Source organism: Squalius cephalus (genome assembly GCF_949319135.1).
Source record: "Squalius cephalus genome assembly, chromosome: 2".
Classification (NCBI taxonomy): Eukaryota; Metazoa; Chordata; class Actinopteri; order Cypriniformes; family Leuciscidae; genus Squalius; species Squalius cephalus.
In genome coordinates this window covers 56,128,416-56,146,224 of record NC_137123.1, presented here as the reverse complement: position 1 = coordinate 56,146,224, position 17,809 = coordinate 56,128,416, and the positions used below count along the sequence as shown (strand labels likewise).

The following is a 17,809-nucleotide window of genomic DNA, read 5'->3' as shown; positions in this document are numbered from 1 at the left end:
CAGGGGGCTGTTTGAATCGTGTGAGTTCAGAGAATGTGTCTTCTGGACACGACAAGCCGCTGCTCTGAGACAGGGGCAGCTTACCGTGTGAATGAGGAGTTGAAGTGATCTGTGCTTTGTACATGGCAGATCGCCGCTCCAGACGGGGAGCTTTGCACGTATAGAGATCAATGGTCCATGCTTAGAACCTTAGCTGCAGTCTCCGTGCTCTGCACGCAGCTACCAAGGGAGGGAGAGCGTGAGAGGTCGGGCTTGTATCCTTTTGAAGGGTTGGATGAGAGGACGAGATGCCGTGCTCTATAGTGAAGGGGAGCCCGCTTTTTCACTTTCCCTCTTTGAATTAATTCTGCTGTGCTGTGTGCTCTGCTTCTTTCTCTGTCTCTTTTTTAGGGGTTCAATACAAACCCTACTGTCATTGTTAGAATTTCCAAGGATTTCCCTAACTTTGAAGGATGGTAGTCCAATGTCACCAATGGTCGTCCCAATCTGCCTGTCCAAAATTTCACATACATTTATGCTAATAATTTTTTTTACCAAAAGTGGTAGTTTTTTCCAAAAGTTTTTTCTACTTTTTCGAACTCCTAGACGGTTTGTCCAATTTTCACGGAAATTTAATCAGATCATCTTCAGACCATGCTGGCAAAAAAATTATCAAAAGCTTTTTGATAAACTTAACCATTCTCAAATAACGCACAAACGAATTTGATGAAAGCATGCTAAATTGGATGCAAGGCTATATTCTCCAAAACGCTTTAGCGTATTCAGTCATGTCATTCTAAGCATGACCTGAGGCTACATGCAGGGTTTCAGCACAGCGCCACCTACTGGTCAGGAGATATGAAAAATTGTCTTTTTTGCTTATAACTTTTGAATGGTTTGCCCAATAATTTGGTCACTTCTGATTCAGTGCATTATGATGAGTAGAATGATTCCCAATATTCCCATATTGACTATTGTGGGCATCGGCCATTTTGAATTTTGTCCTAAAATGCTGTACTTTCTGAATGCATCATTATGAAACTTGAGCTGTGTCCCAATTCAGGGGCTGCATCCTTTGAAGGCCGGCTCCTTCAAAGTGCATGGCCGACACGGCCTTCGAAGGATGCACCGAGACTCATTTAAAAGGGAAAGTATAGCCGACTGCATCATCGTGGCGCGGCAAAGGCTGTCCCAATTCGAAGGTACTTCGAAGGCTCCTTCAAAATGCGTCCTTCTTTTCCCGTGAATGCAGCATACATCAGAATGATCCTTCGCAGTCTAGCCTACCCCAGAATTTGTTGCGCGCCGGAGACGAAATGGCCAGATTACACTTTTAAATGTAAGTATTGGATTTCGATTGAATCGAGTAATCTAATGTATCTAATGAAAAAATAAAATAAAAATAATAATAATAATAAAACACAATAAAGGTTAAAATGTTGACTTATATGTTACCAGTATGTGATTTTGCATAGGCTAGTAAATCCTCTTTAGACTTTATTATGTACAAAAATTGACCATGGTGAACATTTTTAGATAGGTTTTCAACATTGTTTTGTTTTTAGGCAGTCATAAATATATATATATATATATATATATATATTATATATTATATAAAGTTTTATAAAGTAGTCTACAGTACAAATGTTACTGCCTCTCGTCACAGCGGCTGTCACCAGTTGCTAGGCGACAAAACCAGACCATCCCATTGAACAACTCCCAGGACACAGCTAGCAACAATTTGTTAATGTGACAATACATTATGTTCCAAATAACAAGTGGTGGAATGTAACGACATACATTTACTCTGGATTAAAGTATAATTTTGAAGTACTTTAGATTGTTATTCAACTCCACTTAATCTCAGAGGCAACTATTGTACTTTTTATGAAAACGTCTCGGTTACTGATGTAACCCTCGTTCCCTGAAGGAGGGAACGGGAGACGTAACGTCGACGTGACGACGTAATTGGGATCACTTCAGGGAGCCCTATCAACTTCGAGTGTCAACAGAACGAGCCAATGAATGTTGGCGTGCGTGAATCGCTATCTTTGATGGTAACTATCCTAAAGCCAACATTAACAGAAATTCTTCTAAATTAGCATAACAAAACATTAATCACTACTAAATCTCACACTTAACATTAATCTTACACAAAAAACAACAACATTACATTACACTTAATTTTAGCATTTACTCTCCCTTTCGAGTGCCATCGGCAAAGCATGCTGGGAAATAGACATCCCAGCCGTTTCAGTTAAACTTAAGTTTGTCTAAATTAAAATAAATAATTATATAAAACTCAAAACAATGAAACAGTTCAGTTTACTTAAAATATATCAGTTCTGTGAACTTGAAAGAAAAAGAAAGTGCTAAATACTCATAAAAGTTAATTTGACTGAACTAATTTGTTTAATTTAAGTTTGTCATACTCAAACCAATTAATTATTTTGAGTGTTGTCCTTTATTTCTTTAAATACTAGGGGGTTAAAAGATAATGTAAAACGTAAGGCTATTTTTCTTTTCTGTAAGGAGCAACGGGCTAATTGTGTTTTTTTTTGCAAGAAACACACTCAGCTGAGGCTGACACAAAATTTTGGAAATTGCAATGGGGAGACTATCTTTTTCAGTCATGGAACGTCACACTTGGCAGGAGTCATGATTTTATTAAATAGATTTCCTGGGAAAATTATTGGCCATAAAAGTGACTCTACCGGCTGTTGGTTAATGGTCGCAACAGAAATGAATGGTATAAACTACATTTTATTATGATATGATGATAAACTACATTAGTCTGGAAAAACAATGACAGACGAAGAAAAAAATTCGGAAGTTAAATATCAATGATATTATAGTTGAAAATCAAGAAGTAGTAAACGAAAAAATCAAAGCTTTTTGTAGTAATTTGTATAAATCCCTTTTTTCTAAAGAAGATTGTTGTTTTTTCTTAAATAAGGTTCAGGGGTTTAAAAAGACAATGGATGATCACTTTAAACAACTTTTGGAAGATGAGCTTTTAAATTACGATTATAACGATTATACGATTATACATTATTGGCACTTGTCTATGCTAATCGTCTGAATGAGGGATTATCACATATTATTGATGAGTGTCAATCAGCTTTCATGAGGGGTAGAAATATACATAATCATATCAGATTGCTACTAGACATGCTTGACTATCGAGATCTCATTGATACTGATGCCTTTTTTTATTTCTTTTATTTTCAGGCATTTGACACTGTTGAACATGCCTTTTTATTTGAAGTCTTAGATTTGTTTAGGTTTTGGGAACAATTTTTGTAAAATAAGATGTTTTATACTGACATATATAGTTCTGTGTCCCTGAATCCTGGTATAACTCCTAGGTTTGAGGTGCTCCACGGTATTAGACAAGGGTGCCCGATTTCTCCCAAACTGTTTATTCTAGCCACAGTGGAGATTGACTGTTTTCAATCTATCAAATATCACCCAAATCCTCTTTTTTTCTTCATCTTGCTCCTGGTACCCATGTCAGGGAGCCTCTAACTCAACCTGTTCCACAATATTGAGTGAAGATATTGCTGGAATATCCTTAAAATCTTGTTTGTTTGGAGTGAGGTCTGAAGTAGGCCGAAGCTCTGGAGTAGGCCGAAGCCCTTGAGCTACCCAGGACTTTCTTGGTTTTACACCCAGGGCCCAGGTGGACGCACAGGGTAAGAAACAACATGCCTCCCAGACAACCAAAGGCTATACCACCAGAGGATGAGTCACTGGTGACCATGAGCCTCTTCACTCAGACGCTTGAGCAGCAAAAAGATTTTTACAAAGACATGTTACAACAACAACAGGACAACTTTAAATCTTTTGTGCAGCTCATAATTGATGGCACCAACAAACGCTTAGATGATGTATTTAAGGATGTTCAAGGAATCAAAATCAGCCTGGAATTTACTCAAGACAAAGTTGACAAAATGGCTAAAGCACAAGAGGAAATGAATAAGTTGAAGAAGCTTGAAACGGAAATACTTAAATCAAAGGAGGAGCTGGACAAGATGGCTACAAAGCTGGATTTTATTGATAACCAGTCACGAAGAAGCAACCTTATAGTGGATGGCATTCCTGAGGAAAGAGGAGAGAGCTGGGATGTATCTGAGAAGAAAATCAAGGATATGTTGGTCAGCAAAATGGGTCTAAATGACAACAATATTGAAATTGAACGGGCCCACAGGATTGGCCAGCATCAGGAGGGTGGAAGATCCAGACAGATAATCGTCAAACTCCTGCGATTCAAGGACAAGCAGACCATTTTATCCTCTGCAAAGAAATTAAAAGGCACACGCATCTACATAAATGAGGACTTCTCTGAGGCTGTAATGAAGAAAAGAAAAGAACTGCTACCCAAGCTGCGAGCTGCCCGGGAAAGAGGAGAAATAGCCACTCTGAAATATGATAAACTGGTCATAAAATCCAAGAGTGGAGGAGCCTAGTTAGAAGTATGTAAACATTTATTTTGTTTTGTTTATTTGTATTTTTGTGTGTTTTTACTTGTAATTTAGATCATGGCTATTGACTTGTGTCATTCAGCTTTTCCAATTAAGGGTATCACAATAGCGCACTTGAATATCTGCAGTTTGAGATACAAAACTAATGACATATATCAGATTTTGCAGTCCAGTAGTATTGAAATCCTAGCTTTGTCTGAAACACACTTAGATTCTAGCTTCACGGATGCTGATGTGAAGATAGACGGCTATAGATTATTTAGGAGGGACAGAAATAGACATGGTGGTGGTGTTGCATTCTATGTTAAGGATAACATCCCAGTTAATGTTCGAAAGGACTTCATATGGCAGAATATTGAAGCATTATGGGTACAAATTCATATACCACACATAAAGCCTATCTTAGTTGGGTGTGTATACAGACCTCCCAGTGCCAATACTCAATATTTGGATAACATATGTGAAATGTTTGATGCTGTTTGTGATCAAAACAGAGAGATATTTATTTTAGGTGATCTTAACATTGACTGGCTGTCACCAAACTGTCCAATGTATAAGAAGCTTAAATCTACAGCTACAATATGTGGCCTAAAACAAATTATAACTCAACCCACTAGGGTTGCTACCAGTACATTGGTGTTATCTGCAACATGTATAGATCATATATTTACAAACGCTTTTGAACAATGCTCCAAAGCAGTCTCTGTGCCCACTGGTTGTAGTGACCATAATATCATAGGAGTCACAAGGAAAACTAAATTGCCTAAAGGTGGCTGTAAAATAATTCATAAAAGAACTTATAGATATTTCAACCAAGAGCAGTATGTGGGTGAAATTCAAGGTGTGGACTGGTCAGAAGTGTGTGAAGATCGTGACCCTGACTCAGCCCTTAATAAGTTTATGGACATACTAATGAAAATAGTTGACAAGCATGCTCCTTTCAGAAAAAGAGCTGTGAGAAATAAAAGTGCCCCTTGGTTGGACAAAAATCTTAAAAATTTAATGCTGTCTAGAGATAACGCTAAAACAAAAGCTAATATTTCTTGTGAACTATCTGATCAAAAACAATACCGAACTCTTAGAAATAAAGTAGTCAAAATGAATAGAAAGAAGAAAAAAGAGTACTTCCAGGAAAAGATTAATGAAGCAAAAAATGATGGTAAAAAACTATGGAACACTTTAAATCAAATAATGGGCAGGAGTAAGCACTCAGCTGCTTCATATGTTGAAAATGATGGAGTGTTCATTACAGATCCAGAGGGAATTGCTAATTATTTCAACAATTATTTTATTAGTAAGGTAGAGAAATTTCGATCTGGTATGTGTCCAAATATCTCAGCATCTTATGATGCAATATTAAGTAAGATAATGAGTGAGAAGAACCATTCTGTCACTTTCTCATTCAGTCAAGTTGACAGAGGTTCTGTTGGAAAAATTCTTGCAGCTCTTCCTGATGGAAAGGCATCAGGCATGGACAACTTGGACTCCAGGCTTATCAGGGTGGCAGCTGAAGCGCTGTCCTTTCCCATTGCTCATTTGGTCAATTTAAGTTTGTTGTAGGGCATATTTCCAGAGAAATGGAAGGAGGCTAAAATCATACCACTGTCTAAAAATAAAAGAGCCACATTTACAGGACAGAATAGCCAACCTATCAGTCTATTACCTTTACTCAGCAAAGTCATGGAAAAGATTGCTTTTGAACAAGTTTATAAATATTTTTTTTCTAATAGGCTGATCACCAAGTACCAGCATGCATATCGAGAGGGTCACTCCACATGTACTGCTTTAACTCATATGACCGACAATTGGTTAGAAGAAATCGATGCAAACAGATTAGTAGGAGCAGTGATGTTGGACTTCAGTGCAGCGTTTGACCTGATAGATCACAAAATACTGCTTCAAAAATTAGAATGCTATGGTTTTACACCTTCGTCTCTGTCATGGATGGGGAGTTACCTATCCAATAGGAAGCAGCGGGTGTTCTTTAATGGTCAATATTCATCTACTAAGACAGTACATTGTGGTGTGCCCCAGGGTAGCTGCCTTGGGCCTTTGCTATACTCGATCTTTACAAATGATTTACCTTTTATTGTGAAACATTCAACTGTTGTCATGTATGCAGATGATTCCACACTGTACTGTTCTGCAAAAACTCCTCATGATGTTTCAAATCTATTAAATCATGATTTGCAGAATATAAGCAAGTGGGTAAAAGATAACAAATTAGTTTTAAATGTAGACAAATCAACAGCTATGATATTCTGGAAAAGATCAAAACTAACTACCCAGCCCTCTCTGAACTTGTCAGTCAATGGGCTGCAGCTAAGACAAGTGATGCAAGCCAGGTTACTGGGCGTCACCTTGGATTCTTACTTGTCTTGGTCAGCTCATATTGATGGAATGATAGCTAAAATGGGGAATGGTATTGCAATGTCCAGAAAATGTATGTCATATATTCCTATGTCCATTGCTAGACAGGTTGTCCAGTCTCTTGTTCTGTGCCATTTAGAAAACTGTCCAATTATATGGTCGTCTGCATCACAAAAAGACCTTCGTAAGCTTCAAGTGGCACAAAATAGGGCAGCGAGGACTGTCCTCCAGTGCTCTCTTAAGACTAACGTGGCCCTGATGCATACACGCCTTTCTTGGCTTACAGTTGACGACAAAATCAAACTACGATTAACTTCAATATTGTGGAATGCAGTATTTATGAAACAGCCACAGTTTCTTTCTGAGCAGCTTGTTTTTGTAGGAAGTGGACACCTATATGCCACCAGGCAGGCACTAGGTGGTGACATAAAACTTCCGCTTCCCAGGACAAATTTTCTGAAACGCACATCACTTTACAGAGCAATATCTATTTGGAATCGACTCTCTGTTTCATCACGTAGAATTCAGAACAAATACAAATTTAAGAGGACAGTAACCCAGGAACTGCTGCAAATGACCTCGTGAAAGCTGGAAATTGTCATGTTCTTTCACTTGGTATTATTTGGAATGTAATTGTAATGTTTGAATTCTCTTGATTGTAATTTGTGTTGTTATTGCTTTGTGTAATTTTATGTTGTGAATATTTTAAAGAGGACCCCAGGAAGATTAGCTGCCATTAAATGGGCCGCTAATGGGGATCCTAATAAAACAATAGCCACCCAATCTTATCATACTCATTAATCACAACCCCGATTTGCATGGGATCTCAATACTTGATAAGGAATTTAAAATTAGTCAATTTGCAGATGACACAGCAATCCTTTTAAGGAATAGATTCATGGTTGATGTTGTCGTTGATTCAGTCTCGATTTTCTCTAAAGCTTCAGGATTAACCCTCAATATAAAAAAAATGTGAGCTACTTCCCATTCACTCATCAACGGATTCCATCATCTCTTCAATCGAGGTTGAATCTGAAGTGAAATATCTAGTTTTATATAAAAATGCTATCAGAAGGGAAGATGTTAATTTTTCTAACCGATTAATAAATTTTTGAGTCGCTGGCTTACCAGAGACCTCACTATCTTTGGTAGACTTACTCTATCTAAAACAGAAGGTATTTCCAAAGTAATTTATCCATGTCACTCCTTGTATGCTTCTTCCGGTAATATTAAGAAAGCCAACTCAATTATTTTCCAATTCCCGTGGAAAAATAAAACCCATTATATTAAGGAATCACAGCTCGTTAAAGAGTATGATATGGGTGGTATCAAAGCCTTGGACTTTGAATCAATGTTTGGGACCTTTAAGAATAACTGGTTGAAAACATTCCAGATTCTATGTGGTTTCACATACCTAGACATCTATTTAAAAGTAGGAGGGCTTGATTTTCTTTTGCAGTGTGATTTTGAGGTGACAAAAAATCCTGTTAAATTATCATCACATTCGCGGTCAAAACACCATGGTCTAGACAGTTTGATGTCAGGATATTCCTACATTGAGCCAGGTTTATTAAAGCCAACCAACCCTGTGACGTCACATGTTAGAATACTGCACAATCCCTGGCCGCGAAAGATATGATGTTTTTTCTTTTTTCTTTTATATGTTTACATTTGTCATGTTTCTTATAAAATTATAAGTATAATTATTATATAATAGTGGATATCCACTATTATAATTATATAATATAACTATTATATAATAGTGGAAATCCATCTTGTAAATCATCTAAACTTGATTGACTGCTTCATTTCCCCTTTAAGATTGATAATATCTCTCACCTTGCCACACATCCTCTTTTATATGGATAATATAGATTCATGGTATCAGATTTGTGTCACCGCTAGGGCCGAGAACAACCACCACTCCGGAGGAGCTACACCAAAGCACACCAAGAGGCCAGACAACGACATGATATAAAAGCTTAATTCTTTTTATTGAATGTAAAATTCAAGACAAAGGGCCAGGACCTTCCAATGAAGAACAGCAGACAACAGTTTGTGCTGGGTAGAGGGCAATGACCATCAGATAAGGTGCAGCAGACGACAGTAGGTGGTGGGCAGGGCACAAGGGACTACAGGTAAGTAGCGGCAGACAGTGGGCTTTCTCTTTTCACAGGACAGCATCCGATAACTGAGTGTCACCTTTCTTTCACAGGCCAGCAGGGACTGGACAGAGGACCAGGACCTTCCAATGATGAGCAGCAACCAGCAGTATGTGGTGGGCAGGGAGCAACGACCATCGAATGAGGTGCAGCAGTCGACAGCAGGTGGTGGGCAGGGCACAAGGGTCTACAGGTAGGTAGCGGCAGACAGTGGGCTTTCTCTTTTCACAGGACAGCATCAGATAACTAAATGTCACCTTTCTTTCACAGGGCAGCAGCAGTCGGAATGCAGCGGCAGATAACAGGATCTCTCTGTTCACAGAACAGCAATGGTGAGTACAGAATCCAGCAGTTAATAACTGAGTCTCCTCTTACCACAGGACAGCAATGGCAGAATGCAGTGGCGGATAACAGAATCTCTCTGTTCACAGAACAGCAGTAGGGAGTACAGAATCCAGCAGTTAATATCTGAGTCTTCTCTTACCACAGGACAGCAATGGCAAAATACAGCGGCGGATGACAGGATCTCTCTGTTCACAGAACAGCAATAGTGAGTACAGAATCCAGCAGTTAATAACTGAGTCTTCTCTTACCACAGGACAGCAATGGCAGAATGCAGCGGCGGATAACGGGATCTCTCTGTTCATATAACAACAATGGTGAGTACAGAATCCAGCAGTTAATAACTGAGTCTTCTCTTACCACAGGACAGCAATGGCAGAATGCAGCGGCGGATAACGGGATCTCTCTGTTTATAGAACAACAATGGTGAGTGCAGAATCCAGCAGTTAATAACTGAGTCTTCTCTTACCACAAGACAGCAATGGTAGAATACAGATCTTCACAACGACACACAGAGTTGAACTTCTCCTTTCTTTACCACAGCGGCATAAACTGGGACACCTGTATAGAGCTTTACCCACAGCAGTTCAAATTACTCCCTGATGCCCCACCAGGCTAGACGATCCCCGACGAAGATTTCAGAGTGCTGGTAGCATTTAATTTTCCCATACTCGTGCATGCATCAAACCACTTTAAATCTTCACACGTGCTCACTTCAATCGTCAGACACTGCAATGACACACCGCTTCACAGTGAAAAGTGTACCTTCACTCCAGCTCGTCGGGACCGGCAAATCCACCATTATGATCTTCAAAGGGGGACATCAGGTTTGACAAACAATCTGAAATTCAAAGCCCACTCGTTTCTCTCACAATAACAACCGTCTTTGCTTCTGCTACTGACCCACCGCTTTTGCCTCTCTTGCTCTCGTGACTCACACTTTGATCGCATCCGCTCTGCCTCTTGTGCCTCTTCAAAACGCCGCTTTTAAATCCCCCGTTGGAGACACGCACTCCAATGGCCGCTTGATTAGCCGCTGCAGCTGCCGCTTGTCAACACGGTCAGCCATGACAGGCCGCCGGAACTGGCCTGGTGTCGCACCGGAAGTCTCCCCCCAGGGGAACTCGTTCCGCTCCCAAAGTCCCTTCTTGTCACCCGGTGACATTTAGTCAATATGATTATTCTTATAGGTAAATATCATATGCTTTACAGTAAGTGGAGATGTTCTAAGCCTTCCTTTGTTTGGTTTATAAATGATTTTAAATAGTTTTTTACCTCACTGAAAAAGATCAAATCTTCTAAAATTGCAAGAAAAATGTGTAGTGACATATCTAGGAAACGTCTCGGTTACCAATGTAATCCTCGTTCCCTGAAGGAGGGAACGGAGACTTAGTCGATCGTATACCAACTATGGGATAACGCCAAGTGAGCCCGATCACTCTGATTACTCTTAAAATCAAGCCAATAAGCTTTGGCAGGTGCGTAATCAACGCCCCACCTTACCCTGCGGGTATAAACACGGAAGTGGATGCACCTACCAGTTGTTTTTCGCTGAGGAGCAGATCGTGCCCCAGTCAGCGGTGGTCCAGTAGAAGTGGCAAGGGTACTAAGTCTCCGTTCCCTCCTTCAGGTAACGAGGGTTACATTGGTAACCGAGATGTTCCCTTTCAGTCGGGTAACGTTTGACTTAGTCTATCGTATACCGACTGTATGGGATCCTCTAACACGCCACTACTACTGCCATCTTCCAGTGCCTAAACACAAAGCTGCAAGAGCCTCCGCATGGCGGACGGTTGAGCTTAGGTCAGGAAGTCACTGCTGTTCCACAGGACCACTGGGAAAGCGTACCTTGATGGAGAGGTCTACACTGCGAAGCCACATCTACATGAGAGTAACATGTGGAAAACGCATATGGACCAGATGCATAAGCGGGTAGTACAACATATGGGATGTCATTGAGGTGGCTCCAGCCGGGGAGGGAGACACAACCAGTCAATGACGGCAGAGGTGACTCTGCCGAAGGAAGATACAAGCTTACCGTAGGAAGCATGCCATAGAGAAATACACATACGGGATCACCGTAGGGATCACAACATATGGGCCCCACCTAACACAAGTTTCACAAGCATACAAGTGATAGGACTAGTATCAGACACTCCGCCACGTCTACTACCGACAAGGGGCTCGAAGGAACTCAATAGGGTTCTGTAGAACTCCCCAGAGTAAATTTACGCACTTATCCAGTCCAAGGAGGGGAATGGCGTAGCAAGCCGACACTAAACTCAGGCTAAGTGAGGCTGACTTCAATGAAGGAGCCTACTAAGCTGTGAGTTCAGTACACATTAGTGTAATGTCGCCCAACCCCTAACACAATATCTGTTCAGCAAGGCACCCATGTCTACGCTTAGGAAAGAGCACACGCTCCAGATGGAGAGACTCTTAACCCAAGTGGACACGGTGCACCTTGGACTTCCACCAAGATGATGGCCACACATTCCCACGTGGGCCAACCATCGCACAGGGAACCGCCCTCCTTTCTGTTGGTCCCCAAACAGACAAGTAGTTAGTCAGGTACCGAGACTTTGCGTTCTGTTCTACCACCGCAGAGCGAGAGAAGCAGAGAAAAGTCAGGGCTGGGTCTGCCTCCTCCGAGGCAGTGCTCGCAGGCTCACTATCTATTCCCATTACAGGAGAGATGGGAGCCTTGGCATATATCCAGGCCAGGTTCTCCTGCAGGAGTAGCCCTGGCCCGAATCCAGGCACACTTCGTCAATTGAAATGATGCAAGTTCTCACCTTCTGAGGAGTAAAACACAATAGGAGAACTGTTACTTAAAACAGGTTTTTAACTCGCTGCCTGACTACGCAGGGGAACGCTCCAAGTGCATGGCACTGGAGAAGTCTCTGAGAAGGTAAGAGCTATGCAAGAAGGATGACCCCTTGCATTGCTCAGGAACCAGACGATCAAATTGTATCCCCCTCAGAAGCCGCACTGTGACGTGCCCATGAGAACATCGTCACCCAGAAAGTTGGAGCGGAAGACGCACCCCACAATTATAGTGCAGGAGGGAAGTGACAAAATGACCGAACATCTCAGGGGTTCTTATTTCTAAGAACGCCAACGAATCGGTTCTACTTCGGATCACAAGCAGGCCTCCAGTATGGAGGGGGCTCACGCAGAATTATTAGTATCCATAGCTCTTTCAGAGGTAGATACTGAACCACCACAACCAAGCTGCCGTTTAGGGCTCAGTGCGGGTGCCATCGATGCCCATCTCTGAGTGACTCAGAGGAAGTCAGAAGGCTCTCGAGGAATAAGTCTAGTTGGGCCGGAACTGAAGACTGTTCCATTCTGACATAGCACGCTGACGTGCAAGAAAGCTCACCGGGGAACGCCCTTAGCTTGAACCCTGGCGTCAGTTCGTTCCGATACAACCACTATCCCCAGTGAGTAGCGAAAAGATAGGGGAATACCCAAAGCAGCACGGATGACCCAGTGCAGCCCTGAGAATCCTCCCTACTGACACCTAGGGGGATGGGGTTTCCACTCTCTTATGGCGTTTGCTATCATGAGGCCCTGAGGCGGCATGATTGAGCAGGCCAGAGTTCTACTGTGGAGAAGCGTACCCAGCTTTAGCCCCATCGGAGGTAGTGGCAGGCGAGTTTGGACCAGCGAGAAAGCCCTTCAATTATCCTCGCTGAAACTCTAGGTGAAAAGACGCCAATGTAGTCTGACACGCCCAACTTAACTGACTACATGCCTGTTATACATGGCCCCTGCGCTTATGTCCCCAGATCTGGTCTAGAGTCACTGACTCGAAAACCAAGACCTGTACACGGCTAAGGGTTTGGTTGCACACCACGTGAGTGTGCTACTCTGCCACGGCCACTAGCGAATCTGGTCATAAAGTCAATGTTGAAGCGGTCAACACATGGAGGAAACCATCCAGGATGGCTGCGTGGCCCCGGGAGCCTCTGAAATTAATCAGTGGGACCCTTTCTCACCCCAACACTGACCGGTCATGTCCCCTGAGGAACATGTAAACCAAGTTCTCCTCCAGACTAAGAAAGGTCCTCTCTGTTTAGGAAAGGAACCCCTCTCAGTTGACCTGCGAACTGCACTAGCTATGCAGCACTCGTAGGGTAAGGACCCGTACACCCCAGATGCCAGGCACGGGATGACCCATGTCTCGCGGAAGAGTGGAGCCCAAAGTGCTGATCCAGCAGGTCCTTCGTTGCAACCACTGAAGGACCACTGTTTTACCTGCTGTGTGAAAACTGAACGGGGGCTTTTTATCTTCCAAAAAAGGCCCGAACAGTAAACACAGATCCCAATGAACTCACTGTAACCCAAGTATTACAGAAACGGATCCCATAGAGACCCGTTTCCATATCGGCTGGAGGAATGGCCTCACCGCAACCCTCACCACTGGGAAGCGATGACCACGCTCGTCACGGTACTACCTGCACACATAGTGACACAGGCAGCACCGGACCGAACGGGTGCCAGACGAACTGAATCGCCTTAGCCGAGTCAAAAATACACGAACCAATCGAGATGATCAGGAACACTTTTCAGTGCTACAACTGACCACCGCAAAAGGCTCAGCGTACCAGACCTACTCAGAATGAGGCAACGGTTAGGAGACAGAGACCTAGCTTCAGAAAGCCCATAGGCGGCCAAAGACCAGGTCTGTCTCCTTAGTTAGCAGCAGAGTGCGTGAGAAAGCATGAGAGGGTCCTCGAACGCATTACTGCTAACTAATGAAGCTGAGTCTCTAGCCTAAGGAAAAAGGCCTGGTGGACCTGAAGCAACTCCATGGCATGCAGCGAAGATGCGGCCTGCCCACAGGCCTTGTAAGCTCTGCCCGCCAAAGCAGACGAGAACTTACAGGCCTTAGAGGGGAGACGAGGGTCTCCCTTCCAGGAGGTAGCGGTCGCTGGACACAGTTGCATCGCAACAGACCGCTCCACTGGGGGGGATCACCTCGTAACCCTTATCCGCACCTCCATCGAGGGTAGTGAGGGAGGAGGAGCTACCAAGCCTGTTTCTGGCAGAGAAAGGTGCCTTCCACGACCTAGTGAGCTCCTCATGCACTTCAGGAAAGAAAGGTACCGGAGCGGTGGGCTGAGAACCAGACCGGCCCGCTCCAAGAAACCAATCATCCAACCGAGACGGTTCGGGATGCGGTGGAGTATTCCACACGAGCCCGACCGCCTCGGAGGCCTTCTTGAGCATAGCCATAATCTCAGGATCCAACATCGGCGTCGCCACCCTCCTGGAGGAGGGCAACGGCACCGAGTCTTCCTCCGTCAAATCAAGCTCCCCCTCTGATGCTGCGATGGACATCCCATCGTCCGGAGTCGCCCCAAAAGAAATGTCCGGTCGGTCCATCACAGAGGGACCGGCACATTCCTGCTGAGCTTCCCCTGGCTGCGATGCCTGAGAAACGGGAGGGATCCACGGGGCCACGCCGGGCAGATTACCCCTCACCGTAACTCTCAGATCACCCATACCCTGCGACATTCCAGGTTTCCCCTGGGAGGTTAACCCAGGGGGCACTCTAGAACGGGGCAAAGGCACGGGGACTACACTTCCGCGTTTAACGGAAGCAAGTCTCGATCTTAGCACCGAGATGATCATATCCCTGCAATGAGGACATGAATCATCCACAAGAGCCGCTTCAGCGTGCTGAATGCCCAGGGACGTGACGCAGCTCTCATGGCCGTCAGAGGATGACAGAGAACGACCGCACCCAGAAACGCACAGATGAAATGGCATCTTGAAAAAGACACACAAATCACAACCGTGTTTGCTCTTTTAGAAATGGGACCCATCACCAGTGCCGGAGCACACAGGGGAACAACCGTGGCAACACTCGAAAGTGAAGCACTCACTACTTCCGCCCTCAACCCCGTCAACAAAACACTCTTACTAAGAAGAAAATGCTGTGGAAACAGCTGAAGAGAGCTTCCGTAGCTCGCAACCACCGCTGCAACTGCTGTAAACACCGACACCAGGAGAGTCTTCCAGAAGAACACTCGATCAGAGACCATCAGAATGAACCGATCAGCTCCGAAAGCAAAAGACAACTGGTAGGTGCATCCACTTCCGTGTTTATACCCGCAGGGTAAGGCGGGTCGTTGATTATGCACCTGCCAAAGCTTGTTGGCTTGATTTTAAGAGTAATCAGAGTGATCGGGCTCACTAGGCGTTATCCCATACAGTCGGTATACGATCGACTAAGTCGAACGTTACCCGACTGAAAGGGAACTACTGTTTTGATTAATCTCCCTTTGTGTGCCGCTCCAAATGTTAATTTTATTTCTCTCTAGCCTTTTTGCATTTGACTTGTGTATTTTTAAGTAGCTTTTAAGTTTGAGTAGTTTTTAAGTTTTTTGTTGTTTTCTGCTTAGTTAATACTTTTTTGTATATTGGCATTTGTATATACGCATGTATATGCTCTTTCCCCTACGAGAGTTCTGTATGTTGCTATTTTTTTGTCAATAAAAAAAATTAAAAATTCGGACTTGGCAACACTGACGGTAGGCCGCAGAAAGATCCTTCGAATTGGGACAGCCTTTGTCGCGCCGCTGTAACGCAGTCGGCCTTCAAAATGCGGCATTCGGAGGATGCAGCCAGGGGGGTAATCCAGCACCTGAAAAGCGTACCATCCCCGGGGGCCGCCATTGGCTAACAAGCCATCACATGCTGTTAGCATTCCATTGACTCCCATTCATTTTGGCGTCACTTTGACAGTGAATAACTTTACATCTGAGGCGTTTAAAGACTCTATTTGTCCATTGTTTATTTTTAAAGAAACACGACAATGTATAAAAGGCTCCATTACCTTGTATCTTACGTTATGGCCCCGTAGAAGCAGTTTTTGTAAAAATAGGCTAACGATTGCGTCATAACCACGTGACTCTCTGGAAATTACCGTATAGACAGGAGGAGAAGCTCGCAGTCAATCGGGGGGACGTGGAGGCATAAAGTCCGATAAAGTCAAGGGAAAAGCACATAGAGAGTCATAAAGTTGCTCCTGCTCCTAGCTCATGGACAGCTCCTACTCACGCTCTCCGTCTCTGCAAGATTCAGAAGGGAATGATTCAGATTTCTCTTGGCACAGCTACTAGAAGACAGACAGGTTGCTCACATCACATCTACGTCAACAAGCTCAGTTTGAGTCTGCGCAGTACGCTCAGCCATCAGGAAGTGAGTGCTTCTAATTTGCTTCACTTTTCTCCGTTGAAGTCTATGGGGTCGCTGTGTACATTTCTTTTACTGTCTATGGATGCAGCCCCTGAATTGGGACACAGCTTTGATGTGTGTCATTCATTGACAGTGGTGTCATTGGGACCATGCCCTGAGGTACTCCGCAAGCTTCTAGACAGCTCCACCTTGTGGTTAAACGTTAGAATGACATTTTTTGCTTATTTTAATGAAACTGGTCTTGATAGATTCCTTGGGTCATGCTGAGAACAATGATACCAATGCTCGAATTAATGTCCGCCATTTTAAATTTCTTTGAAAACATGCTTTTTCGAACTCCTCCTAGACTGTTGGTCTGATTTTCACCAAAATTGGCTCAGATTAACTTCAGACAATGCTGGCAGAAAGTTATCAAAAGCTTTTTGTTTAGTTAAAAAGTTATCAAAAGCTTTCAGCTGGCATGATGCCAAGCTGATTCTGTGGCTGTAACTTTGCAGCGCTTTGGTATTCACCTTATTCCGCCCCGCCCACTTTTACTTCTGTCCAGTACTTCCGTTGTAAACCAACTTCCGGTTTAGCGGACCCTCATTCAATTTCGAGGAGAACTGCAGAGAAGTCTCACTGATAAAATGTCACATAAGATAAGCTAATTTGTGCCAAATGTGCTATGTACGTGTGTACCAACAGCACAGCAATGCACTGTTTCTCGGGGTAATTTTTAAACGACTTTTAGGTGTTTATATGACCCGTCTGCCTGTCTGATCGCAGCCCGGCCGATGTGTAGTGTTTAGCCTACATTAGCCACAAACATCTAATGTTGTAATGGTCTCACTACAGGACACATACACATGCTATACCTTGTTTGAAAGCTATAGTCCTCTAGAATTCAGTCGCTGGATTTATTTTACAGCCATTACTTGTGTTAGAGATCAAACCATAAGAAATTGCAGCTAGCAGTTAGCTAAGCTAACGTTACCCTCTTGTTCATCTAGTTGAGGCTCTACTTTCTTTCTACACCAGTTCGTGGCTATTTTTTTCTCATCTATTGGCAAATGCAAATGTATCTGGTGATTAAGCAAACAAACTGTGGTGTAATAATGTTTCAAACTTTACATGTAGTAGTGTTTGTGCACATCTTCATAACTAAGTAATAGCTATTAGAAAGACACAGCTATTCAATAATTTGATTGTGGCATTGTTTCAAAAGCTTCAAGTGAAATGTACTTTAGTACGTTGCAGCAGTTGTTAATAACCATAGGC

General features: G+C 43.1%; 1 protein-coding gene across 1 annotated transcript in view; it reads right to left on the bottom strand.

Annotated features, from left to right (window-relative positions):
- Window positions 1-17,809, bottom strand: part of LOC307173691 (interferon-induced protein 44-like) — a 38,302-nt gene that overhangs the window by 18,519 nt on the left and 1,974 nt on the right. The gene's annotated exons all lie outside the window — the stretch shown is intronic.